General features: G+C 52.6%; 1 protein-coding gene across 7 annotated transcripts in view; it reads left to right on the top strand.

Annotated features, from left to right (window-relative positions):
- The window catches only part of RBFOX1 (RNA binding protein, fox-1 homolog (C. elegans) 1), a 1,380,973-nt gene that overhangs the window by 785,372 nt on the left and 570,484 nt on the right, over positions 1–25,117 (top strand). The gene's annotated exons all lie outside the window — the stretch shown is intronic.

Below are 25,117 nucleotides of genomic sequence, written 5' to 3'. Positions count from 1 at the left end.
CAGAAGAATTTAGCACCTGCCAAGGTCACGAGTTAGTTAGCAGCCGCTTCAAACCCTGACCCATTGGCCACGCACCTGCTCTTTTCACAAGAGACAGATATGCATTAACTGCAGGGTTTTGAAACTTGATGTATGGAAAGCATTGCTTTGTCCTCACTTCACAAACCATCTATCCCAGTCTCGAATGTAACCTGAATCATCATTTTGGGCCAATTTTGTTTGACATGACAAAGAAATCACCTGGAGTCACAAATAATGGACAACTTGGTCCAAAGTGTTAGCTTTTACCTCGTTTCCAATATATACATATATAATAGATGTTTAATGTGTACACATATATAATATCTATCTTCATCTAGGTTAACGAATGTACTCTTCTCTGCATGGAATTTCAACCAAGTTTCAGGGCTTTTCATTAAGGGGGTTTCATGTAGGTGGTGGAAGATAAACGTCAAGGCTCTTGATAATTTACTGTCTATTACTGAATTCCACTCCATAAATATATTATTTAATCAAAACTCCTGTTTAAATGAGACAGTAAAAATGGCATGGGTAATATTTAACGTTTGCATAATTTATGCCAAGCCTAGCATTTTTTAGAAGGTGGAGAGAGCAAGAGAAAGAGCTGGAGCCTGGGGTCCCAGAGACAGTCCCTTGTGAGTTGCTGTGACTGCGCAGAATTTTGTGAGGTCTTGAAAGGCAAAGGTTCAGACATGAAGCCCATTTCCCTTCAGACAATTCAAGAACTTAACGATTCAGGACCAGCTAAAGCTCCTCTAATCTCCTCTCTGTCCACACAGCAAAAACTGATGAGTGGATGATGATAATGATGATTCAGGTAAATATTGATGAGGGGAGAATAATTCTTTGAACCTTTAATGAAATTCCCCTAAATCTAATCCGTCCTCTTGGATAGAACCAAGGAATTGGAGATTCAGGGGACTCGTGTGTGTGTGTGAGCGTGCATGCGTGTTTACGTGAACACACACATGCACACTTAAAGCAAGCATGGTGTATGTATGTGCATCTATAAATCTGTACATAGCTATATATTTAAATCAATAATGGACTCCTCTTTGAAATATCCCCTCATGGTTTGTTTCCATCTTAGTGTATTTTTTCCCGTCACTTGAAGAACGGCTTCAGCTGTGCCTCATCAATAGTCACACCATTATTTGAGGGTGCATATAAAGCTCCCTGATTATGGAGCACGGCAAGAGTTGGATTCAAATGTGCTTATTTACTTATTTCGAAGTCGTGTGGCTTCCAGCAAGAAACTCAGCCTTAGGGAATCCCAGTTCTCTCATTTGCAAAATTAGGAACCCCCCCAAATTAAGTGTGCATGAAAAGCTTCTAACATACAATGCAAGCAACACAAATTTTAGATCTCTTCTCCCTTCCCACAATGGGACCGAGCTCCCGAATTTCTTGAAGTATACCTGTCCCCTGGTATACTTGGAATGCCAGGTTGAAGTCTCCTGCCAGTGCAAGTCCCCCCATACCTGTGTGTCTGATAGAAGTGGGTTTGTCTACGAAGTTGATCTATACTCATGGTAAGCTGATGGCCAGGAAAGATGGCTGGAAGCAGGGGTTGAGTGTGGTAGAGCTGGGGAAAATGGTGAAGGTCTGGTAACCCCATGCTCACGATGCAGGAGCGGGGTCTCAGGATCTGGATGGACTTTCAAAACCCCCATGTCCCCCCGCCCCCCAGCCCCGCATCCTCCTGGGGACCCACCTCGAGGGAGATGAGGCTTCTGAGTGAAATGTGAGTTTCAGAATGTTGCCACTGACGCTCGGAAGCTAATAGCAGATGAAGGCAGGGATTTGGTGGTCTGTGTAGTGAGTGTGGAGGGTGGGGGAGGTGCTTGGGCACAGCTGAGGGTGGATGGGATGAGGAGACGGCTGTGATGGTGTGTGAAGTGTTTGCGAGCTGAGACTGGGAGCCTCCTCTCAGGACGAAGTGATCCATTAGGGACTCTCTTGAGAAGCAAAGCCTTTCTAAGAAGGGAAACCCTTACAAGAACAGTCTTTACTTATCGTCGCTAGGTTGTTCTAGTGGAAGGTGGCTGACATAGCGTGGGTTTGAGAAGGCAGATCTGGGAGGGCAGAGGCTGGCATCAGCTCAGGCTCGACATCGCAGGCACCTCTGTGGCAGGCTCATGGCTGAACAAAGCCAACTGCATCCCCAAACTTCTTCTGACCAGGGACCCAAATGAGGAGGCTGGGGACCCCTGGGTGCCTTCGGGCCAGATGCTGTTGCTGCTCAGACCAGCGCCTGTTTATTGAGCCTGAACATTCACACCTTGGCCCCGCTCCCTGTCTGTGGAGCAAGAAGAGAGTTGGTGGATGTTTTCCAGATGCCCCCTCTCTCTGCAGAACTGCCCTTGACCACAGGTTTTCATCTGCGTTGTCCACGAAGACATACAGCACCCCCAGGGGCCACTAAAATCAGCGCCGATTGAGTTGCAGAAAGGCTGCTCCTTCTGCCTAGCATTTAATGATGAACCCCCGGCACCGTAGCTAGGGTGGCTTGCCCTGCTGAGGCTCAGCTCCCTGGCTCCCTCTCTTTCCTCACCTGCTTTGAATAGTGGGTCAGATCGCAGCCAAGATATCAGCCAACACTGAGGTTTTGATGCATCCTGACTACTCTTGCAAACCTGCGCTTCGGAGATAGTGGCTCCCAAGTCAGGTCAAATCTGCCCGTTTTCCTGGAGAATCCGGCTGTGTGTTCCAGTCTGAGGGCCGCGAGAACTCAGACTGTTTTCTAGCTCAGTAAGTGATCTGAGGAGTTGAGACTATTAGCCCATAAGCCTTTCTGCCCTTTTGGATACATGGTTAAACCCCAGTGCCCACAGCTCCTGTGCATGGGGGCATTCAGCCGTGCAAACTGGAAAACTCCTGAGGAGCTAGAAGGCTTTGGCCATGTTCCGTCAGAATCCAATTAGTGGCCTCAATTGATTGGGGGTAGCTGACTCCCGGGCGGGCACAGATCTGCGGCTCACAGCTCCTCTGTCCGGGAGAGCGAGGGACACGCAGGCAGAGACTCGGCTGCACTCGGGGGCACTCCGGCCCCCCGCTCCCCCCCCCGCCCCCCCGCGCGAGGGGTGGCAGTGTTTGGCAGCATTTATTTTTATCTTAACATCTGGCATCCCGTGTCCTCATGCATTATTCAGGCTCCGTGAGGCCAGAACAGAGGTCAGTTCTGCACCCAAAGATCTTCTGCTGGGTCCTGCGGAGGTGGGAGTGTCGTTCACAGGGATAAGAGCGTGGGCAGTGGCAGCCATGACCTCAGACAGCGCCGGGTACCACAGCCCTGCCATTTGGATGCCTTATGGTCTTGGGCTAGTCACTCTCTCTGCCTGTTGTGAAGGGGATAATGAGTTGACCAGGGGTCTCACAAGAAGATGTTCCCCTCGGGCCAGGAAGTTAATATAATCATGTAAAACTGGCCAATTAATGACCTGGACATTTCTAAATGGTCAGACAGAAAGGCAGACCCAGTGGTGCCAGATTTTCTGGCTTTTAAGGAATATTTGGATTTTTTAAATGGTAAATCTCCTCGTAATCCACAGTTTTGCAAGGCACTGTGTGGCTAGAAGAAGCAAAACGGGCTGCTAATTCTCAGCTTTCCAGGTCACTCTTGTAACAGAGACTGACAAACCCCTGCACCGCTGCCCGGAGCTCTGACCACTTCAGGGAGCTGTTTCGTCTTCTCCCTGTTCTTTTGGTTGAAGTCTTTCTGGAGCCCCTGAAACCAGCTGTGCCCACACAGAGAGGCGCTTACCTGCAGAAGCCTTGGACATAAGAACAACCTTCTCCCCAGAAACCTCAGATCGGGCCCTCCCTGGTGGTGCAGCGTGTTAAAGTGCAGCACTGTGAAGCTCTCCACAGCCACCACAGCACGAGTTGGATCCCCCGCCAGGGAGTGACCCACAGGTGCAGAAGACCCCTCCTGACCCACCGGCTGCTCCCCTCAGCAGGGTATTTCAGTTGGTCCGCCAGCTCTGCTCCCCACTCTGTCTCTGGTGAATCCTCTTACCCCCTACACCTCTGGCCTGTACACCAGTCTGTAAACATAAATAAATAATCTTAAAAAAAAAGAAAAGAAAAGAAAAGAAAAGAAAAAGGAAAAGAGACCTTGGATGGGTAGCTCAGATTTGGGTCCATATAATCCGGCTTCCTTTCCCCTTGGGTGGGAGTACTTGAGATGAGGGGTCGGCAAGTACTTTTCAGCAAAGGACCGAGTATAGCGATGATGTTAGGGTTTGTGGCCGTATGGTCGGTTACTCTCAACTCTATTGCTGGAGCAGGAAAGCAGCCACGATCGTGGTGTCGGCGTGACTATTCCAATAAAACTTTATTTACAAAACCAAGTCGGAGACTGGACTTGTCGTTTGGCTGCATGCCAACCCTCTTGCTCATCAGCCCTGTAAAGGATGCCTCTACACTTGTTCCCTGCGTTCTTGGCTGGAAACACGCTCCACCCACGGTGCCAACTTGACGGCCAATGCGCTGTGAGGGTCTCCCTACCCTCCCTGCGGACTTCCCCCATCCCCCCAACACCTGGTGCTTCCTAAAAAGCTTCATCCTATACGTTGTTGACATTTGAAACTTGGTCTCCCAAAGCCTTAATTGTTACTTGTTTTATCTTGTTTGTTTTATTTCTTTATTTTCACACACGTGTGAAATAATTTGGTATTTATCTTTCTCCTTCTGAACTATATCAGTGAGTACCATCCTCTCCAGTTCCATCCATGTTGTTAGAAATGGCAAGACTTCATCTTTTTCATCGGTCTGTAGTATTCCACCACACCTTCCTTAGCTACTCATCCATCGTTGGACCGCTGGTTTGTTTCCATGATGTATTTACAGATGTAGAATTACCTAAAGCTTCTATGTTATCAACTAGTGTCAACACAATACAATTTTATTTTGGGAGCACACATTGGCTTGGGTTTTTGACCCACGTGAGTTATATTCGGATGCCAGTTCCAGCATTTTTATTTGTGTTGCCTGGAACAAGTGATTTCAACTCTTTTGCCTTGGGCTCCTTATCCGAGGCAATCATTTAGTGCCCGTTTGGGGGATTTAACGGGATAATGTCTGTCAAATTCCAAGTATGTTGTCTGGCATGTAGTAAGATCTTAATTCCTGCTTCTGGGTTGGAATTCTTAGCATAGAAGAGAGAGGGGAAGTTTCTACACCGGCTCTCGGGCTGGCCTTTTGGACATCTGCCAAGTTGCCAAATCAAGCCTCTTCTTTCCGGTTTGCTTTTCTGTGTTTTGCCTTTATTTTGAAATGCGACTGCCCTTCTCACTGACATTTGACTGTCTTTAAAGACACCTGTGGGTTTGCAGCGTGAACCTTTCCAGTCTTACTCCTTCTCCCTGTTTGCCTAAGAGAAGGCGCAGCTGGCCGAAGGAGACAGCTTCTTCAGCAGCCCTTGTTTCCGTTGGCCGGGGCATATGTTCCCCGGAAGGATACAGGGACACACGAAAATAACGCAGGTGCCTGGCCCTTTCCATGTGGTGCGGAGGGACCACGCCCTTGGGGCCAGCAACAGCTGGATCTGAGTTCCTCTGTCACTGCGGCAGGGGTAAACCAGCTCACTCACTGAGCGCCATCCCAGACCTCACCACCGCACATACCCAGTGAAGTATTTCCTCCTTCAGCTTTGCCTGTCTCAATCTCTCTGGTTCTTGCAGGGGTTTCAGAGGAGCGGATAACCCATCAGTACAAGAAAACGTGCTTTCTCCTCCCAACCAAGCAATGGAAGCAAATTCACTCCCCTCGGCCGGGCTTTTTCTGTCCTAGCCGTCTCATTTCATTGAAGGCCACTGGCTTACCAGGCTGGATGTGATTTAGAGGTGAAAGTTCCACCTCTTCTTATGTGTCGCCCCACCATGCCCCCTCCAGAGCCCTGGTAATCCTCCACCTTGGTCCCTGGGGCCCCTCCCCTTCCAGCACTCCCCCCCCCAACCCTCCCCTTCTTGGCTAGGAGCCTCCATGGCTGGGTTTGTTTTGGTTCAACTCTGGCTGCTCCTCTGTTCCTTTGTATCCCATATATGGGTGAACCCCCATTGGCATTTGTCTCTTTCCCTTACTCCCCAGGCTGCTTTGCTTGACTCTCATGGAGCCAGGCTGGGAAGACGAGACTGAGGCTGCCACAGAGGGTTTCTCGGGTTGGGTTTGAGGATGGGGACGGTGGCAGCCTGGAGCAGCGTGTTGAGAGAAAGGGCAGACAGGCTGGTGCTAGAGAAATGCCGAGACAAGTACAAGCCTTTATTGCTAGCCCGGGCTAGGGTCCGATCCCCGGGGTGTACAGACGCAGCGGTCTCGCCCAGACGGGTGGACCCCGAGCCTCTGAACAGAGGGTCTTACAGAGCGAGATTCGCGGGCTGGGAAATTTCCAAAGTATGCAGCCCATTAGGATGAGTCACTCTGGACCCTCCTTCGTGCAGGTGGTGACTGCAAGTAACGTCCTGCTGGCGCCTGGGCTTCTGATAACATCCAGGGCCTTGGACAACATCCTGTTAGTTTTTAACCACAAGCAACATTCCAAGACTTTAACATTGGCTGGCACCCTCCACTTGCATGCAAACCCACCAGGAGAGCAAGCTGTTGTGAGGAGGAAAGGCAGTCTCACCGTGCTCTCTGTGGCTGAGACCCACCACCTGCCTTAACCAGCAGCAAACACGTGCATGTCCAACGGGAAAACCACTCTTGCACGTATGAATGCGCGTGAACGGACGGACAGACAGACAGATGACAGGTGGATGGGTGTGGCTGGGTGAGGTCCTTCTCGGTCATCTGACCTGTCGTTTTCTTGTTGTTGTGGCCTCTCCATATGTCAGAGAGCGCCTTTCTAGTCCGGAAGGGGAATGTCTTTTCGGGTAAGTCTGGCATACATCCAGCCACAAACCTATCGCCGTGACCAAGGAGAAAAAGCCTGGCGCTGCCGCGGGAGAAAAGGGGACAGTGATTTATTGCACTTTGAGTCACATGCAGGAGCAGTCTGCTATGGACTGGCAGAGATTGGGATCATTTCCCAAAGGAAAGGATTCTGGGTGGAAAAGAGGCTCAGCCCTAGGACGTGTGACCTGTGACGAGGAGGGCGAGGACTGAGATCTGTCTTCAAGGCCTCTTCTTGCTGAAATTTAATCACTGCTGCTTTTCGGTGTACACGGTGGTGTGCATACCTTTTGCCTTTTCCATTGTGGGAAAGTGTCACTTCCGTAACAGAACCGTCCAGATCGTCCCGGGGCCCGTGGCACAGCTGTGAGGTGCTCCTCACCAAGCAACACCCTCGGTCCACAGAGAGGAAGGAGGAAAACAAACGGCCACTCGGACTTTAGCCTTTGCTCAGTTTTTGCGCTTTCTTTTCTGTGAAGGCGGCTCCTTTGATGGCTTTTAGAGAGTATTAGTCGGGGAGAGCTTCCAGAACACAGTGGCATAGGCTTAAACAGGGTGACTTAGATCGGGGACGGTTTCCAAGCTGGAGGTGTGACAGGTTTGGCTTCTCCCGGGCTGCTCTCTCTGGCTTGCAGATGGACCCCCACACTGGTTCCTCTGCCGACCCCTCCCCTGTGGGGTCCTCTTCTTCCTCCTGACTCAGCCCACCGCCCGCATGCCCACCAAGAAGTTTTTTGGTGTCCCCATGGGCTGGCACGGAGCACTCAGTAAATATTTCATGGGTTGAATTGGATCAACACTGAGCAACAGTAGCTACATCTGGCAACTTTCCCACTGGCTTGGAAGTTATATGTGAGTCGGGGGATTTCCACGCATGATATTGAGATAATGCAGTGCGGTACAGGGCTGTGTGTCTTGTGCCGAGGCTCTAAGACTCTCAGTGAGGCAGATGGAGCAAAGGTGGGCTCAGTGGAGGGTGAGGGAGGCAGGTGGCAGGTCCTGGCAAGCTGCTATTGCACAGGAGACACAAGAGGCTTGAGCAGGAACTCAGGTCCATGGCTTTAGTGCCAGGATGGAGATGTTAGCAGGGCTATTTTCTACCACAGCCTTTTTTCTAAACCAGTTGACAAGAGTCATGGAATGATGAAGCGTGGTAGAGTCGTTTGTCTTTCTCGGGGACCTGGCCCAGCCACATGCATGCTGGGAACTGGGGAACGTTTCCATATCATTCCAGAGGGTTCCAGCTAACGACTGCTACCTAGCACACTGCCCTAAATGAGTGGCCCAAAGAAATAGCATTTGCTAACTTTGCTCAAGAATACGAGGACAGAATCCACCCACGCTGGCTGCTGTAGGTCAGGGCTCTCATGTGTCAACATGGTTCTAGGCAGGGAGTGGCTGTCTCTGCGGGCTTTGGAAAACTTCCTCGCGCACGCATCTGGCCTGGAAAGACCCCAAAAGTAGGGATTTTTTTTTAAAGCCCACTCAGATGTTTATAACAAAAATACCACACAGCGGGCCAGAAGGACTTTTAAACAGTGGAACTGCACCCATGGCTCCGTAGTCTGGAACTCCCAGATCGAGGCAGCAGGAGGTCGGGATGTAGTGAGAGCCTGTTCTCGGGGTCACAGCTGTCCACCTCCCCACCGTGACCTTACTTGGCGAGCCAGAGGACGCTGCATTACTTACTCTCTCAGGATGACTTACCTCTCAGTCTCCTGATACCAACACGTTGGGGTTAGGTGTCAGGATACAAGATCTGGGGGTTGCACATTCAGGCTGTAGCGGGCTGAAATAGCTGGGCCCCCCGGTTCTCTCCCCTCCCCTCTCCACCCTCCCTCACCTGCCCCCCTAACTTGTCTTCAGTCTCCATGCTTTCAATGGGGGGAAGCCATCCAGACAGGGTGGCCAGACCCCCTTCCACAGTGTCTCCCACCGCCGGAACTCAGTGACGCACACGCACGGTCTAGTTTGGGGGCCACCATGGACCCATCTTGACCAGGAAGGACCTGTGCATGGAAGAACACATCGAAGGGGTGAGCTCTCCTCACGTGGTCCACACGGCCCCGCATCATCCTTTCTGGAGACTGTTTTGTGCACCTTGCTCTGAGTCATGGCTGTCCAGGGTGAATGTGGACTCCTGGTAAAGAAACCTGTTGTGACAGGAACTTTTTGGCGCTTTGTGGAGAGAATGTGATGCGTGACAGAGCGGCCATGGGCAGGTGTGCAGGCAAGATGCTGTTGCTCGCGCACTTCTGTGCTGTTTACTAAAAGCCCACAGGCCAGGGTACACCAGTCCTGTGGGACTGGAGCCGGGGACAACGTTTTACAAGGGACGGGGAAGGGGACATCGTGACCACGTGTGTGACACTATCACCGGCAGAGTCATCCCGAGACCGCCATGGAGGCAGTCACGTCGCCAGGGCACTGGTGGCCTGAGCGTCCCCAGCCTGTACCCCGTAGGTGGTCAAGGAACGTTCTGCTGCGGTGTGTGGAGAGCAAATAGGTCACAGCTGCCCACGAGTGGTCAGCTCGTAGCTGTTTCAGAGGAACCCACAACACCACCCTGTGTCACAGGCAGGTCAGAGACCGCAGCTTGCAACTCTGTAGATTTCTGGATCTAAAAGAGAACGTGAGTTAAAGCTCACTGGACCCCTGAGGTTGGTTAAAGAAAATTATCTTACTGCATACAAGTGATGCCCCTCTTCAGACCTTTGGGGAACTAGACTGGAAATGAACAGTGTTGATGGAACCAGCGCTCCTCACCAGGCCTGGCCATGCCCATCCAGTGTGGCAGTGAACAGCAGCGCAGAGGTTGCAATGTTAGCCAAGGCCTTCCACTGAGTAAAAGCTGGGGGCTGCACTGCTTTTAGTTGGGGTGAAAGGTATAATCACCCCCATCTTCTCTGCTAAGCTGGTATGTGCTTTCAGACTTTGCTATTCAGAAGAAAAAATCCCTTTTCAAATAAACTCTTGCTTAAATGTACACAGGGCAGAAATAAAGCAGAACTACTCGGAGACAGGACACTGTGTTTGTGAAAAAAAGAAAAAAGCAGCTTTCGATAAGCAACAGGTTTGGTCTGCAACAGGCAGTCTCTCAACCCATGCAGAAGCATCCCTGATGCAAACAGCTTCAGTGATCTCTGTTCAGTGATCTCGATAGTGGAGAGGTCACTGAACAGACTTTCATGCAGAATCACACTGTTGAACAGGGGTCAGCAACACACACTGGCCTATACTGTACATTTGCATACAAAGGGTGGTGGTGAGTTTTATTGGTTGGGTTTCAAACATCAAGATTTCAAAGCTGTTTGCATCAGGGACGCTTCTGCATGGGTTGAAAGACTGCCTGTTGCAGACCAAACCTGTTGCTTATCGAAAGCTGCTTTTTTCTTTTTTTCACAAACGCATCCCCTCCGTGACAGAAAAGGAACCTGTTATTTATAAAAGAGTTTACATTCATGCAAATCGGACAGGTCGATTTGCTCAGACGTTGAGACAAGATACTGAGTCAGGTCCACAAATCACTCATGACAAGGGAGAGATGAAACTTCTGTCGACAAGACTCTACCATGGAACAGCAGAGGACATCTGAGGTGTCAATCACCTCTGCAGGCATTTTTGAAGTTAGATTTTGGGTCGAGTAGCTTGATTTATTTTGATGGCAAGAAGTGATTCACATATTTATGTGAAAAGAAAGAGTCAGGGCAATGGGTGTTGATGAGGAAGGGGCCGTGTAATCAATCAGTCCCGTGGCCCTGGTCATCTCCCCAGTTTTTTATTTATTTTTATTTATTTATTTTGTTTAGGATTTATTTATTTGTGCATACAGAACTGGGGTACAGGCCAGAGGCTCAGGGGCGGCGAGAGGCTTCACCAGAGACAGAGTGGGGAGCAGAACAGGCAGATCAACGAAATACATTGCTGAGGGGAGCAGTGGCCAGGTCAGAAGAGGTCTGCCACGCCATGTGGTCACCTCCGGGGCAGGCGGGGATCGAACTCATGCAGAATGGCTTTAGCTTCTCAGTGCTGTGCTTTAATCTGCTGCGCCACCAGGGAGGGCCGTCATCTCCCCAGTTTTGACACAGACACATCTTGTTTATGGCGGGTTGTTGATTTATAACACACCTCATCCATTAGTAGCTCCGCCATGTTTTGCTGTGTCTCTCCTCCTCACTTCATGATTGGCATTTTTAAAATGAATGACCAAATTGTCAGGCAGAGACAGACTTCCATGTAAAGCCTAATTTTGTTGAAACATTTATTTGTTAAAATAAAAATGTAATCATGAAGCTGCGTTTTGCTCCGCCTGCCCTCACCCCGAGTCTTACAGTGCTAATTATCATTCTAGTTTGTTGCAGCTACCAAGATGTTTAGACTCAGCCTTGTCCAGCCTTTTGTGGATGGAGGTACTGAGGCCCAGAGAGGAAGGTTGCTGGCTTTTCTCACCGGCCCCAGTTCATCTGGGTACTGGGCTCCAAGTATTAGAGTCCCGGCTCTGCCTTTAGAATGGCCTGAGCCCCAAGCCCTGAATTCTGCAGAGAAGCTTAAGCTGATTCGGGAACTGAATTCAAGGTAAATGGGATGAGTCCACCTCATATCTACCAGGTACCAGCTGTGGAGACTAAAGCAGGTCACCTCTTCTCTCTGAATCCTGGCACCTTGGCGATTAAAGACTAATTATTCTGGCTTACCAGGCTGTTAGGAAGATGAAGTTTAACAGTGGGGAGAAACTAGCCAACCACAGAATGTTTTTGATAAATTATTCTTTCCCCCCCGTCACCTTTAAAATATCTCTGTGCGCACACATACACATGTACACACACAGACAACCCTGAATTCTGGACTAATTAATTCAATGTTTGAGATTTCTGCTGGATGTTCCACTAGATAGAGGCCGGGAGGTGATCAAACTCAAGCAGAAGGCGACTCCTGTAGCTCAATGGGAAGTTCTTGCTCTTTTGTGTCTTGGTGAGTGTTGGTCCCATCGGCTGGTGCGTTGTCCCTCCTGAGATAGAAATAAGAGAGAGAGAAAATAGTATTTTCCCCAAATACGACCCTAACTCCCCATGCCATGGGATAAGCATGTTTTTGATTGAGAGCTAGCTTTGTCTTGCACATCTGCATGAGGGCTGGGTTGCGGGGTGCTAAGTGGGTGCTGGCCAAGTTACTGAGTTGGGGAATGGATGGAGAAGGGACAGGGCTAGGAAGCAGACCCAGGGGAAGGCGCAGAACGGCAGGTCCTGCAGTTTGGGAGAGAGTTGGAGGACAGGGGCCTTTGCTGTGAATGGCGGAACCTAAGGGGTGAAGAGTGTTCAAAAAGTCCCACGAGTCCTTTCCTATATTCGTGATCTCCAAGCCCTTTGGCACGAATTTCTCCTGAGTCAAGTCTGGGCTGACGTTGGGGTGACCAGGCTGACTTTGTTGAGAGAAAACCATGCACTGAGCTTGTGCTCAATGTCGTCCAAGAGAGCATGGAAACTTGAACTCCAGTGACGAATAAGGGCAGTTCTGGCTCCTGTCCCCGCTCAGGTGTGGGAGGCAGAGGGGTGGGTGGCTCGGATCGGAGCCTCTTGCCCTCCTTACTCTTTGTAAAATGCTGTTATCCCAGTGAACTGCTGCATTGTATCAAAACACTGCTGCACGTAACAGCCTTCCCTCTGTCGTGGCTGGGGGCTGGCTGGGCTCAGCTGGGTGGTTCTCCCCTGTGACCGCAGTCAGGAGTACGGGGTCTGGTGTCATCAGATGGCTTGAAGTGGGGTGGCTATCCGTCGTGGCTTCTTGTCTCACCTGCCTGGCATCTGGGCTGGGTTAGCTGGACCCTGGAGGACCAGGGTCCTCTTTTCACACAGCCCCTCCCAGCAGATAGCTTGGGCTTCCTCACAGCATGGCAGTCTCGGGCGAGCTGGCTCTTGTAAATGGCACCTGTTTCCCCGAGAGCTTGGGCTCAGGCAGAAGCTGGAGGACTGCCAAATGGTGCTGGATGTTGGTTACGCCGAGCCAGCTGTGGCTGAGCGAGAGAGGGAGCCATGCAGGAATGAAGGCACAGGTAGAGGTGGTTCAACCAGGGACCTGCTTGGATTGGCGCTCGCCCACATGACAGGCAGAACCTGCTTTGTGCCACAGAACCGGCTGACACGATTTTATACCTTTTTTGAAAAGCAAGGGGAGGGGAAAGTTAACTTAATATGGAGGGCTGCAAAAGTTGAGGCACAGCATTTTTTCCAGTAAGCTTGGCGGTCTTTGCTGAGGCCTGCACTATGCAACCATTAGCAGGCGAGCAATGCTTTGCTTTATGAGGCAATTATTCCAACACACTCTATTCAAAATACACATTAGAACTTAACCTTCTGAATCCTGAAGTAGCATTTTTATCACCCAACATTAGAAAAGAGATGGAGTCAGCATATTCCCTCCCCCCCCCTTTTTATGATCTGGTATCATTAATAAAGCATTGGGCAAGGACCTTCTCACAATTCTTCCGGATAATTGGTGACACATAAGGCGTCTGTGATACTATTGTCTGTTGACTTCTTCAGTACTGGAGAAGCCCGTGCATCGTTTTGCAAATAAAGCCAAAGAATGAAACACGCAAACGGAATATTTCCTCCCATCAAAGCAGAGAGACAGGCCGCCATTGGGTATGCACAAGCAGACATGGGAAGTTAATATGGAATTTCTAATTAGGGTCACATGCTAATGAACCCCCTCTTCATGTTAGTTTTATGCTGCTTCAGAAATTTTTTATCATATGCTTAAAAATTTATGGCCAGAAACATTAATGAAAATGAGGCGTGAATTGGAAATTGTGTCATTATGGAGATGAGGGTGGCTACCATTGCTGATTTTCAAGGAGGTATCTTTTATTGCCTTTTTTGAGAACTGAGAAATGATACAGGTAGAATTAATGGCCAGGCAGAGTCTCCAGCCCGACAGAGGCGCCTGGTGCTATGTAAAGTTATAAAAGTTTGATTTTAATAAGATTTTGAATTAATTATAAGAAGAATATTAATCATAATTGACAGTCGTTTTTCAGAATAAAACTTCGCCATCTCAGTAATATCATAGTTCTTAAGCACATGGAGATAGGCGTTTTCTTTTTCTCTGGCTTTGTCTTTTCGGAAATTAAAACTCACCTTTGCAGAAGACGGCGGCTTGAGGCGCACATGCCTTTCGTCTGTGAAGGAGTCACTGGCTTCCGATGGCGTTTGCCAGGCGCCTCTGCGGACTCGGCGGGCCTGGCAGTGCCCCCGCTGCGCCCGGAGGCGGGCAAGCGAGGTGGGCAGGGGGAACGTCCTGCTTTGAACTCGCAAAAACGACTGTGTTCAGTACATCTGATAGCTGTCAGATCTGGCGGGCACTGGCAGGGAGGCGCCTTGCGCGTCCTGAGAACTGCATTTTCAGCTCACCAGGCAGGACGAGCAGGTGTCGGGCGGGGCCCCTGGGGCCTGGCTCCTGGGGCGCTCCCCTCCGTCCCTGTGGGGCCTGGACTGCAGGCTCTGCCTCCGTCTCCCCCCCACATGGCTTCCTCTGCACCTTTCTGCCTCCATCCAGACTCCCGGGGCCTGCTCTTGCTGCGGGGGCCCCCTCTTTCGCGTCCTGCCTCGGCTCCACGCCACCCTCTTTCGGGGCTCTCCTTCCTCCCTGGAATGGCTCCAGCACTGAATGATTCCGACCTGCGGGGTTTTCTTCACACTCACAGCTCAGCTTCGGCCGCTGCGTCACCGCCTGTTGGGAGCCCGGACTCGAGCTTGCAGCAAAGACCCTCATGTGTTTTGCAGGGGAACGGGCTCCTTGGTGGGCTTAGGGGAACTCGAAATCCGGCACAACGGCCTCGTCTGGCCTCATCTCCCGGGTCTGCTCCTGCCCTTCCCTGCTCAGAGCAGACCGGGGCCTTTTCTGCGCCGGTGTGGAGGGGCCAGATTTACCCAGAAGCTTCTAGCTAAAGGCAGGGCCCAGTGGGTGGGCGCGTGGAAGCTGATGAGACCGTGGCCGCCCTGAGCCTGCTGAGTGTGCGTGTGAGGGGATGCGGGTGTGTGAGCATGCCAGTGTGCGCCAGGGGCGTGCCCGTGAGTGTGGGCACGCGTGTAGGAGGCAGTGAGCGTGAACTGGTGTGGGCACGCTGCGGTGGGCGCTCAGGTGTGTGAGCCAGTGAGGGCGGGAGGGCGCGAGGCCTCGTGTGTGTGACAGGGAGCGTGGGGTTCAGGGCCCGGCCCTGACGGCGTGGCGTTCAGCGGCTCTGCGGAGGCCAGGTGTCGCTCAGCTGCTCCTCCCGGCCCTGGAGGGTGCTGGGAGCAGGGTGGGGTGCAGAGATGAGTGGGAGCTCCCCGGAGGGGTGGAGCGGGGATACTCGCCAGTCTGGGCCGGAGAGGCGGCCATAGCTCTTCACACAGTTTTGCTGCAGCCGTGGCGGAGGCGGAGGGGGCGGGAATCGGGGTGCTGCTGCGCGTGATGAGGGGTGTTGGAGCGTTGTACCCTGTGATAACAAACAGCGGGGAAATGCTCCGCAGTCCCTGGAAGTGTGCAGCGCAGTGCTGCTGAGTGCATGCACCTCGTGCTGAGAGGCCGCGCTGCACCGTTGCCTTTGTTTATTTATTTTTTTAAAGGCCCCATCCTTACTCCCCTTCCCTCTTAACCTCAGAGCCCCCCTCTTAAGCGACATCTGTTGATGCCCAGGAACTTGGGAAAGTGCTCTCCGCTGACACGTTTTCTGTTCCAGGAGCGCCCAGTATTGGTCGTTATCATTCTCACTTGTTTTCATGTATCTGTTTTCCCCAATTCCCTCCATTTTGTTGAAAATGGCTGCATTTCCTCTTGTGGAGTGTGATATTGCACAGTTTGCTGATCTTTCAAATCTGAAACTACACCTGTTAAACCAGCCTCCCCCCACCTTCCCACTCCGCTCCCCACCATGTAGGGAGCAATGTAGGGCACCTCCACCTCCCAGCCTGTGAAGGATTTTCCCTTTTCAAGGCTGAGTAATATTCCACAGTGGGGGTGGACCACTGTCTCTCCCTATCCCTTCTCCTGTTGAGGACCCTGGGCTCACCAAGCGGATGTGAACACAGATGGGCAGACAAGTTACTACTGTGTGGCCTGAGTGGGTGAGCCAAGAGGAAGAGGGTGGGGGGAGGGGAGAGGGGGGTGTCCCCTGAGGGCTGTGAGGTGGCAGCCGTGGGGGGCTCAGAAGGGGTACAGAAGGAGCAGACAGTGGCAGGACCAGTGCCATGTAGTGTGTAAGTCTGAGTGGAGGTGCAAACCCTGATAGGAAAAAGGGCAGACCCCTGCCCCCCAAGAACAGGTGAGATGCCAGGGAGCTGGCACAGCTAGAGACAGACGGTGAGCAAATCCCTGCATAGACTGTGGCTGTAAGCTAGAGTGTGTGTGTGTGTGTGTGTGTGTGTGTGTGTGTGTGTGTGTTGTTGGGGCGGTGGGGTGGGGCATCAGAAAGGCCTCCCCCTTAACAGGACGCATGATTAACAGTAAGTACTTGAACTCAAGTAGATGCATTCACTTGTGTGCCATGCAGACAAAATAAAGCTCAGCTTTGTTGTCAGACAAAAGCAGCGCTTCATAATGGCTGGCATCTCAGAGAGAATTCGACTAGAGGAGATAAAAACGCATCAGTCAGCGAGGAAGTGTGTCCCCCAGCAGTACCGAGAGCGTAGAATGCGAGCATTGGGCTTCTCTGGACACAAGCAGGAGTCTTCCGCTGTAGCATCCCTGTTTCTCGCTGAGGCTTAACGCTGATTTTTCTCCAGCTCTGTTTGGAGAGTCTGTTTATTTCTTTCTTCCCGAGGGGATAGTGAGATAGATATTGTAAGTGGTGAGGACTTTTTATTGTTTTTGACAGTTATCAAAGAAACACTTTTTTTTAAAGCTGGGCCATCGACAGAAAAATAAACCCTTTTGGGGTTTTGGAGTAAAGTGTGCTGAATTATGTGTGCGACAGCCCCTTTCAGGTCCAGGCAGTGTGTCCGCACGCACGAGTGGGGAGTTGTTGCAACCCGCGTGTGAGCAGAGGCCCACACGAGCCGCTTCCTGGCAGCCGCTTGGAGGCGACAGGCCCGATTCTGGTGGTGTGAGCCGCCGCCTTCCTGGTCTTGGAGACCCGCGCAGGGAGGGCGGCGCTGACGGAGCTCTGTACGCCTGGCTTCCATCCTAGCGGAGGCCCCAGGCTGCCACCTCACAGCCCTCAGGGGACACCCCGGCCCCCCATTCTTCAGCCCTTTCACTTCTTGCCCTTCCCCCCCCCCATGTCTCCTGAGTGTTCACGCTGCCGGGGTGCCGCTTCCTGGGCCCCGCTGTGGAGAAATGCAGCTCTTGCTGTCCGCATGTTTTTCTCTTACTGAGAATCATTCCGAAAGGATCTTGTCCGCCCTTAATTCTGGCAGGAGGGGTGGAGCCAGAACTGCCCATGCTAACACCCTTCCTTTTCCCCGTTATATTAGGGGGCAGTTAGGAGAATGTACAACATCTTGGGCTCCCCAGGATGCAGGAGGCCTGCAAGGGCCCTGACATCAGAGAGCAAGGCGGGAAGAGAACCTGATGTCAGTGCAGATGGTCACGAGTGATGGCACACCCTCTCTTCCACGCCAAGGTGGGTCCCGGGAGCCGATCGCCTTCTTCCCAATTGCTGCGATAACTCACAGGAGCATGGAGCTGGGTGGGGGAAGCAGAGAGAGAGAGAATAAGGAGGGCTGTTTACCACCCCCCTGCACCCCAGAAACAAAAACCACAGCAAAGTTTCCTCCCCTGTAGCTGCGAGTTTTACTGGAGGCTCTCAGCCATGTCTTACTGTCTTTGTTTCCGGCTCCTCCAAATCCTGCCTCCCCTTAACCTCCCTACTCCCTCCCACCCCACATCTGGGTGTCAATTACAGCTGACTTTGCGGGCTCCAGCCCCCCACACAACAGGGCTCCATGCCTTGGGCCCCTGGCATAAGGCAGTGATGCTAATTAGCCAGGCTTGGCTGTGCTCTCCGCTTCAGTTTGAAAAGCTTCTTGAAAAGCAAGTCTCTGGCATTGGCGTACGCTGCTTGCTACTTTCTAGAGGCGCTAAATGTCTCCATTTTGGTACCAGCGGCCCCTTTTTACACAGAGCTTGAGATGGTTGCTGCTGTTCTATTTTGAGTCGTTGGAATTAGAAGTGGCTGCTCCTATGGCGGCCACGGTGCCATCGAGCATTTACCGAGTGCCGACGTCCGATGCAGTCACCCAGCAAGTTCCGTGAGGGCAGGTTGTGCCGTGAGCCCCAGGATCCAGGTGGGGAAGTCGAGGCTCACAGATCGCCAGTTCACGAAGAGCTGAGCCAGCCCCGTCCTCGCCCCGTAACCTCAGGCGTGTCCCGCGTGGCGTGTCCCGCGTGGCGTGTCCTGCGTGGCGTGTCCCGCGTGGCGTGTCCCGCGTGGCGTGTCCCGCGTGGCGTGTCCCGCGTGGCGTGTCCCGCGTGGCGTGGCGTCACCCCTGTGCCTCAGTTGCTTTGTGAGCTTGTAGAGTCCATTGTGCAGGGCTGGGAGCGGAGGCCTGTGACAGCCAGTGGAATGCCCTAAGTCACAAACAGGCCTGCGAGGAGACTTGAACCCCAGTGGCCACACACTGGAGCTGATCCTAGTGGATTCCCCCCGAAGTCCTGCAGGACGATCGTGGCTTCCGCATCTGCTGCTTTGGGGGTGACGTCCTGGGGGTGGTGAAGGCGTCAGGAGGAGTGAGCCCGGCAGCCCAGCCCTCTGCCTCCATGGGAGAGGGGCAGGTGGCCCCGTGTGAGTGAGCGGGCAATTCCTCACTTTGCTGACATTCCCACTCAACTTCCGAGAAGCAGGGGAAGGTGCTGCGGGGCTGTCCTGCCCGAGAGGTGCACCCAGCAGTACCAGACTCGCCTGCGAGGAGGGGCACGGGGCGAGGGGCCGGATTTTAGTCTCTGCGCTGGAATCAGTCCTTTTGCAGTGTTGGGAGGTGGTTTGCGTTCTCGAGTCTCAGTGTTTTCCTCTTCAAAACAGGAGTGATGGCAAAAGCCAGTAAGACAGACTGGGGTTCTGCGAGGCAGGTGTGCTCAAACAGTGGGTAGAAGAGCCCTGGGTGGAGACTGGCTGCTGCTGTGATCTGGATGCAGTAGCTGAATCTGAACAGTGTGCACTGGATGCCCTGGACTCAAGTTGAAGGAAACTTCTCGAAAGAGGAGAAGCGGTGGTGACGTACAGCGTCTGTTCCTCCTCCGTTCTGGTCTGTTGACTGAGGGGCGGGATGTTGTGATTAATTAAAGTCAGTGCCTCCCTGTGGGCACAGCCATGCTTCTTAGGAAACGAGAGGCGGCAGGCGTGTGCCCGTTGGGAAGGGGTCTCTCAGTAGTGGTTTGGGGGCCCCCCACTTTCCATCGGGTTGCAGAAATAGCCCCGTCTCACAGAAAGCACCAGAGGGGTGAGCACCAGAGGCGCCGAGTGTCTGCGTAGGGTCGAGATCCGGTTTCCCCGTCCGACGGTGGGTTCATACTTTAACAAGACCATAGGCCTGCATGTCCCATTTGACTTTAAAGAAACCTGCTTCACTGCCCAGCTTTGCTGTTGTCCACCAGCAAGATGGGGCACCTCCTTCTGCGTTCTGGACCATCACAGTTCTGCCACGGCCGTGGGCGCCTCTCTGGCGTGAGGGTCATCTTGGTGTCCCAGTGGAGGGCCTCCCCCGCCCCCCATCAGCAGCGGGGCTCACGTCATAATGCCCTGTCAGCCCAGTGACTTGATTCCGTGCTCCGTGCAGACACCTGAGCTGCACCCCTCTCGCCTCTGCCACCCATGAGCTTCTCAGTTTGCTGGTGCCCACTGGAAAGACATAGAAGCTCCGAGAGCTTTGCACCTTGCCCAGTATCACCCAGGCTGGTGGGAAGCTGCCCCGCTGGAGCCTGGACAGGGTTTTCCTGTCCCCAAACCGACACTCTCCCAGCAGGCAGCAGGGAAGCGCTGAGTCCGGCCTGCACCTGCTTTATCTTGAGGGCGCCCGGAATCGCTGGTAACTTAATTATAGTGAAGTCCATTCAGTTTAGTTCATCACTTCTTTACCTGTAAATAAATTATGAGGAAAGTGGAGAATGATGAGGGGGAATTCCTCGAAAAAGCCACGGGGAGAAATATCCAGAGTGATATAATTATCTATTTGCTACTTCTGGTCCACAGACTTGCTGGCTTTTTTTTTTTTTTTTTAATAGGATTATGGAAGATGAAAAGGAAACGCTTACTTCAGCCTTTAAGAGCGATGTAAGCAATTTTGCATTGCACTTACTCCCCAGGGGTGGTGTGAAATGTTTCTAGTAAATTAAAGTATAATAAAAGCATTGGCAACATGGCAATTTTTATATTAATTTCTTAATTTTTTGCAGGCTTAATTATAAATCTCTGGGGGGCGGGGAAGAGGCGAGGACTGTGGGTTCCTGGAATCGGGGACACTCTCCTGGGTGTGGAGGCCTGTGCTCCTCTGGAGGGGCGTGTCCTGGGGAGTGGCTGGGCGGACCCAGCAGGCCGCACCTGCTCTCTTGACTAACAGCAGTGACATGGCCACCAGGCTGGGCAGTCACCAGGCTTGGGGGCCACCAGCCTGGATGGACCCTGGGTGGGGCGGCCACCAGACTGAGCAGCCAGCCAGGGTTGGGGGTCACCGGCCTGGATGGACCCTCGGCTGGGCGGCTTGGTGGGAAGCCGGTGGCGGCCCAGCTGTGGGCATCCTGCAAGGGGTGAGCCGTGCCCAGGGCAGCCCTCAGCCAGCAGCCAGACTGCCTGGGTTTAAGGCCTGGCCCCTCTGTTCCCCAGAAGACCATGCCGCTCCCCTGCTGACTGGAGCTCTATGGAGGGCGGGAGCAGTCTGAGGAAACCGGGGCCTGGCAGCCCTTGCTGAGTCACCGACCAGTCTGGGGCCAGATTTGGAATCTGGAGAAAGGGCCACGAGGTTGGACACTGGTGGTATCTCAGGCTTGCTTCTGTCCTCTGGAGCCCCCAAGCCTGGGAGGGCCAGCTCTTCAAGGCCCAACAGGCCCTGGAGTCCCAGGACACTCAGGAAGCACAAACCTTGGGCATTGCCAGTGCATTGTCTCGATACATAGTTTGCTGCATGTTTGGAGGAAACTGGCAGTTGGAAGCGTGCGGGGCCTCAGAATCCCGGGGACTAGCCACTGTGAGAGGGTCATCTGCCTTCTGGGCAAAACTGGGCAGACTCCAATGAGGCTTTTTCTCAGATTCCTCTCCTCCAGGCCTGGAGGCCCCAGGCTGTGCCTGCGGGGAGGTCGAGGCTTCACGGACTCCAGCTGTGCTGGTCACTGCACAGGAGTCCTTTCTGTGTTGACCCTATTTTCTTCTCTTCTGGAGGGGGCGCTCCCTGGGAATAAGGAATTGCTCTCATTGTTTTTGTTTGCCTGGCATTTGGTAAATACTCAATTTGAGATGAATGAATGAAGCAAAAGATGAACTGCGATGTGTTCATTCCATGGTAGGTCAGTGGACATCCCCTGCATGCGCACACCATATTCATGTAGATACACAGCCCCGGGGTTTACAGGAGCTGGGGTACAGGCCAAGGTGCGTGGGTGGGGTGAGATAATTCCTCAGACACAGAGTGGGGAGAAGAATAAGTGGGTCCACTGAAATCCACTGCTGAGGGGAGCAGCGGGGAGACAGGAGAGGTCAGCTGCACCCTGTGGTCACTCCCTGGCTGGGGATTGAGTTCAGGCCAGTGGTTGGTGATAGCTTGAGACTTTAACCCCTGCACCACCAAGGAGGCCCAGTTATGTGGTTTTATACACAAGGGTAGGGTACCCAGGGTAAAAAAGGGTAAACTGATTTCATTTGCGGGAGTTATCAGTGCCTTTGACGTGCTAATGAGCGTGAATCACAAATCCCCAGAAGGATGATTTAGGATGAAACACTTTTGAAATTTACTAGACCAGAGAAATCTGTTTTCAGAGAACATCTCACAAAGATGCTGCAAAGACCTCACTTTCAAAGATAATGTCCCTTTCCAACGTTTACGTGACCGTGTCTTTTTAAAAAGCTCTGTACCATTTTCCTAACATTTTATTCTGAAAAATCATAAACATCTGGAAAATCCCAGACCTACGTCAAGAACCAGTACAACACGTTTTAGAATCCCCAAATTTTAACATTTGCCACATTTGCTCGTCCTGTTCCTCCCGTCACCTCCCCTCCCCCCCTTGGTCTCCGTAAGGGCATCTTGATGACGAAGGGGTCCGTCTCCGGACGCCCTGGGCCCGCTTCTCTTCCTCTCCAATAACTGGGTGGGCCACGGAGCAGATGCCCGCATGTCCGTCTGTCTTCGGCGACACTTCACGACGCCCCACGCCTGCCGAGCCCCAGGCTCTCAGGATGACGGACCCACAAAGATGTGTGGTCCAGGCGCTCACCCGCCGCCCGCCCGCACTTCCCGCCATCACCCATGCGCCCTGAGTGCCCGTATGATTCTCACTGGGCTGCTGACCCGATCCTGAGCGTGCGGCTTGCCAAGGAAGCCTTTGGGAGAGCTTGCCCTCTCCCTGGGCGCCGGCCTGGTGACCTGTCCGCCGCTTCCGCTGTTCAGTCTCGTGGTTGTGGGGTGTCTGAGAGCTCGGGGAGACCTTAGCCTCGGATCGAGGTCCGGACTGTGTCCCAGTGCTCCATGACCTGTGATACTCAGAAGGGAGAATCTTGGCCCTGGTGACTCATGGAGTCATTGAATCGTGGGCTGTTCTTCCTGGAATGAATCTGAGGAACCATCTGGCTCAGCCCACACATTTTTCAGATGAGGAAGCAGAGAGTAAGAGTGAAAAATTTGTCGAAAGGCTGGTTTCTGACTCGGGACCAGGCTATTTCCCAAGTCACTGAGCTGACCTCAGAACAGGAGCAGGAAACTTCCAAGACACAAGTGGGAGTCGCACACACCTGCACACACGAGCGCAGCCCTGGGGAACCTCGCTCACAGGTGTGGTTTCTGCTTCCTGCAGACATTTCTCAGGATCGGGGCTATCAGCTCCTTCTTTGCAGTCCAGAAGTGGGAAGTGGTAAAGGAAACTCATCCCAAGCCAGGAACGGCCCCTGCGGAAGAACTTGGGCCTCCTGGCTGCAGCCGACATGGGCTGCTGTGATGCCTCCCCACTCCAAGGGAGCCCAGCAGTAGAGAAACCAGGTGGCCTGAGAGTCCGCAGCAGGCGGGCTGCGGCCGGCTGGAAAGACCCCTTGGAGGGCGCGTCTGGAAAGCCGGCTCCCCTTGCTGCCCTGCCTCCCCCAAGGGCGGCGTAGAGACCAGACTTCAAACAAAAACACCCCAAGAGGTCCCGTGACCCCAACAGTCTGGATTGACCAGTCCCCGCCTATGTCTCTGGTGAGAATTTGGTCTTCTCACCAAGGCCCTGCTGACCGGGGCTGTGCCATGGAATTTCTGTGATGATGGAAATAAACAGTTTATTTAAACATTTTAAATATTCATCACCTCGCCCATTTTTGTACAATGCCTGATTCCCCGTGAAATTCCCGCCCACTCCCTGTGCCCTTGGCGCTCCAGCCCTGACCCTCCTCCTCGTCCCCCGCCCAGAGATGCCCTGGGCTGGATCGTCTTGCTGTCTGACGTGGCAGCGGCCGCCTCCTGCAGTCACAGAACACGTGTGAGGCGCGCCAGATTTCCAGACTGCTTACAACAGGAGAGTCAAAGAGCTTACTGACACTTTTTAAAGCCCAGGAGTATGTTGAAACGAGGACAGACTGGGTGGGATTTCCTCTGTCATTCAAATTACTTTTGCCTATTTTGCTTTCCTTATTTATTTATTTTTTAAGATTTATTTATCCGTGCATACAGAAATGGGGTACAGAACAGAGGTGTGGGGGGTGAGAGGATTCCCCAGAGACAGAGTGGGGAGCAGAACAGGCAGATCGACGAAGCACACAGCTGAGGGGAGCAGCGGGCGGGTCAAGAGAGGTCTTCCGCGCCCTGTGGTCACCTCCGGGGCAGGCAGGCATCGAACTCGTGCTCAAGTACCTTTAGCTTCTTAGTGCTGTGCTGTAACCCGCTGCGCCTCCAGGGAGGGCCCACTTATGATTTCTTAAATGTGACTTCTAAACATTTTTGCTAGGTCACACGTGTTGTATTTCGGCTACTTTACCTGCCCCTGAGTGGACTGCACCCACAGTGACCTGGGCCGGTACCTGTGTGGGGATCGCCTTCTGATGGCCCGTTTATTTCTAGTGAAAGCAGCATCATAGAGTAGATAGCTTTGTTCTTAGTTACTAGTGTGTTAGGAACCCCCCACCCCCTTAGCGGTGCCCGGGAGGCAAAGTCACCCTCCAATTCCCGCACGGTGTGGGGGTGCTGGTGTGGGAGGGCCTGGCACGACCACCCGTCCTGGGCTGGTGGAAATGCAGCACCAGGAGCGAGTGGCATTGTCAGAGTTTGCAGTGGCACAGGCAGAACTGTCCCTGCAGGCGGGACAGCCGAGAATAAAGGGACAATGACAGGACCTATGTGGGACAGAGGTGGATGAGGCCAGAGAGGCAACTGGGACGAGACACTGGGGGGGGGGGAGGTCAAAGGAGGACCTTATGGTACTTGCCTCCGCATTTGGTGACTAAATAAAGCAGCGACCTCACATCTGGGACATGAGCACAGGACATCTGAACCGATGTGGACTGAAGTTTAAGGGGGGCTCTGGGTGCAGACTTAATGCTCGTCTAGAATCCTGTGGAATCTTTGTGTAACCTCATGCCATTGAGAATCTTTCAGAAAAGGAAACTTAAGAAAAGGATGATTTCAAACAGCTAAAACTGATTCTGTAAATGCTTTCCTATTTAAAAATGCACTTTAAGCAAAACCAGGTGGCCATCTATATGGAATTGCAGTGGTTTAATTCTCCCCTGTTAGGAGGTGAGCGCTGGGAAGGCTGAGTCCCGTGATTTTGACTCACTGTGTGTCCCTAACAACCAGCAGGCCTTGCTCCTGGTGCGGGGAGAACGGACCTTTGCTAAATGAATGGGACTGAAACTCTAAATTTTAGATGCCTTGGTGTGGCCTTTTTAAAAATTCTGACAATAATTATAAGGAAAGGCTGCACTCCGTCCTGCGCAGTTACAGCTTGGCATGCCACGAGCTGTGGGGATGTCCAGTCATGTGAGTCTCCCGATGGCATCTCTCCTCGACTGTGACTTTTGATGAGACAAGGCTCATGATCTCTGGCGCCATGGTGT

Source organism: Condylura cristata, unplaced genomic scaffold (genome assembly GCF_000260355.1).
Source record: "Condylura cristata isolate star-nosed mole 26May11 unplaced genomic scaffold, ConCri1.0 scaffold00032, whole genome shotgun sequence".
In the NCBI taxonomy this organism is placed as follows: Eukaryota; Metazoa; Chordata; class Mammalia; order Eulipotyphla; family Talpidae; genus Condylura; species Condylura cristata.
The sequence above is the reverse complement of the archived record's forward strand: the minus strand, read 5'-3'. Positions and strand labels throughout refer to the sequence as shown.